Source organism: Trachymyrmex septentrionalis, unplaced genomic scaffold (genome assembly GCF_001594115.1).
Source record: "Trachymyrmex septentrionalis isolate Tsep2-gDNA-1 unplaced genomic scaffold, Tsep1.0 scaffold131, whole genome shotgun sequence".
Lineage (NCBI taxonomy): Eukaryota > Metazoa > Arthropoda > Insecta > Hymenoptera > Formicidae > Trachymyrmex > Trachymyrmex septentrionalis.
This window is the reverse complement of record NW_017304450.1, coordinates 1,475,359-1,479,779: the sequence shown is the minus strand read 5'-3', so window position 1 is coordinate 1,479,779 and position 4,421 is coordinate 1,475,359. Positions and strand designations below refer to the sequence as shown.

The window sequence follows — 4,421 nt, the reverse complement described above, 5'->3', positions numbered from 1 at the left end:
CAAAAATTTTTTCTTTTAAAAAACAAAATTAATTTTTTATTCGAAACATACACACATACAACGGCCATTAAATATCCGATTAATTTTCGTATTTTCACAACAAATTTTCAAACAAGATTGATCTCTTTTTTCTGTGCAAGACATCTTGAATTAGGCCATAACCGGGTCGATGAATTGATCTCCCTGACGTCATAACGGACGAAATTTAATATATGCCACACATATAAAACTTAGAGACATATATAAAACTTATTTTAGTAAGAATAAATTTCTATATATATTTTTGATCACTCTTAGAAAAATATATCTAATAATAAAGAGTAAAATGTACTTTAATAAAATGTACTTTGTTTTGTAGTTCATTTTCAAACTTCTGATTCAAAGAACAATAGAAAATGGACGTTTCGACTCTTATTATTGGATCATCTTCAATGTAATTTTGAAAAAATTCAATTGTTCAAATTTAAATACATACCGATCGCTTACTATTTCGTCAATATAATAAATACAGAACTTGTCGTATTTAACTGAATACTCAAACGAATTACATTATTTGCAATATACAAACGTTTATAATTTTATTTCATTTCGAAATATATGGTATTCTTGCACACCAACAACCTGTGCTGGCTGACATTGGTTTTCTATCTTCCTACTTATTCTTTGGAGCCTTCAATCAAGATTGAAAATAGAAAACAGATTTTCATTTCTCTAATATTACTTAAATATCTGAAATATTTAAAGCTGTACATTCTTTCCCAAGAAGTACAACATAACAAAATAATATTTGAGTACTGCTTTATAGCCATTCAATATAATCATAAATTAAAAAATGTTACATTCTTGACATAAAAAAACTAGTCATCTCCAAAATCGCAAATAGTTACTTAAGTTTGCGGCACACAATGCATGTTCTCCTGGATTGCTTTTAGTAAATTGCTTTATTAGAACTTCTGCGTTCTGTGTGTTGTAATTCAAATAATTTATTAAAACGCAAGCAATCCAGGAGGAAAAAAGTATCGTGTGCCACTGGCTTTAGCTATTCTCATTCCTCCGTTTTACTCATATAATCAGAAAAAATAATTTTTGGCCAAATATACACTCAAAGATGTATTGTTATTATATGAAACTTGTTACATAATAAATTAATAAATTAATTTTTTAAGTTATGCACTTACATTATTGTAGAACTGATTGAGTCAAATTTTCTGGTACAATTGTCGCAATTTAAAAGGAAAACAGATATCGCGATGACTAGCGACAATCAGCGATTACTTTAACCTCTGACCTTCCTTATACGATTCTACGGTCGGGTGAACAAACGGCAAGATTTATGTGCGGCGAAAACCATTGAGTGCAAAACCGGCCCTTTGATCGCAATATTGCCCTTGGATTAAGCAGTAAGGTACTTGCTACAAAAACGTTGTGTTAATATGTAATTTGTAATGCCACGTCAACTCGTTTGAATATTAAAGTTTATTGTTCCTTTTTTAATCTAATCTTAGTCGTATAATCATATAAATCACGATCTGCGTAGAAATTTTAATTATCGATTCTTAGAAAATTGGGCCACAACAGTTTTCCACGCATTAGCGACGAAAATAAAAGAAAATAAAAATTATCTTATCAAAATATTAATAGCCGTTTTGTTATAAACATCTACAATATATATAAAGATTTTTATGATATAAAAGATCTTTAATCAATTTTGTGATATATATATAAGTAGCAAAATCTTATTATAAACGTTTATATATATATATATATCAGATTATATATCAGATTATAAGATAATAATAAGAGATAAACTAATTGAATTTATGTGTTAAAGAATTTTAATTTATTTCATCTTTATTTAAATCTACTTAAGCATTTCAATTTTTTTATAGAATTAACGAATAAGATAAAAAGAAAAATGACATCCTGAAGAACGGTGCAAAAGTACGTTCCGTAAAAGAAAAGAGAATTAAAGACAAACATTATGCAGTCATTTACTTATCCGTCAAGGAAAAAGTTTTCTTTAGATACAATATAATATATCTATATAATTTTAATATATTATTTTATTGTATTATAAAATTGATGTATTATGCATGATAATTTTAAATAAACGTAAATAAATCGACGTGCGTTGTTGCAATTAAAGTACGATATCAGCTTGCACGGTCAAAAGTGACTGTGTATTAGAAGAAACTTACACATTCACTACTCCTTTCAACACAGCACATCACATGTAGCGTGCACCGCACTCGATTTTGTATTTTATTTGCGTATCATGATAAATGCGTTTAACGTCAACACGAAGTGAGAAAGGAAGCCGCATTTAGCGCTAAATTTGGAATACAGATGAAAGAGGACTGAGGCGGAAATGAAAGTATGAGAATGAGAAAGAGTAGCTATTTGCTCGCCGAATAATCGTTCAACTTGTGACATAATGGACGTCCCTGGATAAAAGAGCACGGACGGACGTAACGCGAGTGACTAAAAAAATTTGCGGACGTTGACGTTTTACATCTTACTGACGTTGAAACAGTCGTAACTTCAAATTCTGCCAACCTATAGGTAAGATTACATCAATCTCCCTTTAGTCACAAAATTCGACTGTTAGGCCCTATAAAACGTAGCATGTAGCATCAAAACGAGAATGAAAGGAGAATTCTTTTCTCTGCTGAAGTAAAATACTCTTTCCTACATACATCACATGAATGCATACGCGAATTAAACATTGACAAAAAACATGAGTCACGCTTTTTACAGCTAATAAAATAGTTAATATAACTATATTTTGAAAAATACATAATAATTTTGTTACACCAAATTTTAAATCACACACTGATCAATCAACATTACACTTTAAGTAATCAAATGTAGATAATAATTTTATTTGCGTTCAAAAATTTGTTCTCGCTATTTCCAAATAAATTATAAAACTACAAACGTCAATCGCTTTGAGTTTGAGGGACATCGTCCAATGCCGAAATAATGAAGACAATGACTCCAGACACAATGAATGAACAGGAGAAAGATATTAGCAAAAGCTATCTCCCTTCAAATAGCCAGATTCTCGCTATTTCTTGATGTAAAAAAGAATTTCGATATATATGACATTACGTCAATGGAAATATAATTCTTATCGAATGCTCACATTATGAGCAGTGAAAGACAGACGATAATACCGTTCCACTCATTACAATTTCCCGCTTTTTATAAAAAAATGTTTTATGTTTGACAAACATCATTGAAATACTTGGCCGTCACATTTATCTGTGTATTCTATTCCACAGATTATTAATACTTTTTTAATTGCTGCGTGCACATAATTAAATTTTTTTTAATGATATTTCTGATTCAGCTTGCAATTAATCAGCTAACTAACGGTTACAAACACTTCAAATATGATAATCTTGGTAAGACTTGCTTGCTGCACTCGATTTCTTTGACGTTATGAACATTGGATTGTTATGAATTATTGCTATGATTGGAGACTGCTGAGGATGACTTGAATATAACCGAAATAAACAGTATATTATATATACAATCGAAATATATGTATATATGATAATCGCATCAATACCGCGTATTAAGGCTCTTAATTGTCCATTTTTTACTCTACTTTTTTATTTGTTTTAATATTTCAAGAGATTTGAATTATTCGGTTTTGATTAAATTTATTATTTAAAGAATATAAAGAAAAATCTCTCGTTCATCCTAATAATTTGAAGAAGCATTCTAATATATTTTACGCCTCTTAAGAAGAATAAATTATTATTCATAATTAATTATTAATTATATTATTCCAATAATAAACGGCTTTCTTCCACTTTCTTTTAATTACGTCATCGATTATTACCAAGTCTCTGAAAGGGCACGTGTAGGAAGTATGTGACGCAACTCAAAATAAACTAGTTCATAAACTTTTTTCTTCCCACCTTTCATCAACGGCACGGTTCAAAAACGTATGATAATATAATTGCTTGAGATTGCGGATATTTCGATCCCATTTCATTAATAAATATTAATCGCGTCGCTTCAACAAAAATTATCGCTGTAATCGACGTATTCACGCATACAAATGGTGATACCTGTAAATGTCGAAACTCATACGCCAGATTGCAATAGAATTGTCCATACATAATTCACGAAAATTAATTTATCGCTCGCGTCGACTGCGCCGATGATTTTGCAACCACATTATCACTCTTCTCTTTACCATCTCACCCCACCGAGTTTCTCACCACATTTCCTTCGTCACAGATGCAATTTAATTTCGTTAGTAGTGGGCGTTTCTAACGTAACCATTTTGCTCGCTTAAGACTACTGTTTACACATCGTACTATTTTTAGATGATGTATTATAAGATTGGCTCAAACCCACATTCTATACAATTTCGTAATATTACTGGATGTAGAGAAAATACAAAA

The 4,421-nt window shown here is 30.2% G+C and overlaps 1 protein-coding gene across 2 annotated transcripts in view; it reads right to left on the bottom strand.

Annotated features, from left to right (window-relative positions):
• Nucleotides 1-4,421, bottom strand: part of LOC108757073 (two pore potassium channel protein sup-9) — an 83,558-nt gene that overhangs the window by 49,482 nt on the left and 29,655 nt on the right. Inside the window, exon 1 of one of the 2 annotated variants that reach the window (XM_018501392.1) lies at nt 4,083-4,146. The exons of the other annotated variant lie outside the window; for it this stretch is intronic. The gene's annotated coding sequence lies outside the window, so the exon portion shown is untranslated. Of the gene's footprint in view, nt 1-4,082; nt 4,147-4,421 lie in introns of those variants that run through there. 2 annotated transcript variants of the gene reach the window in all.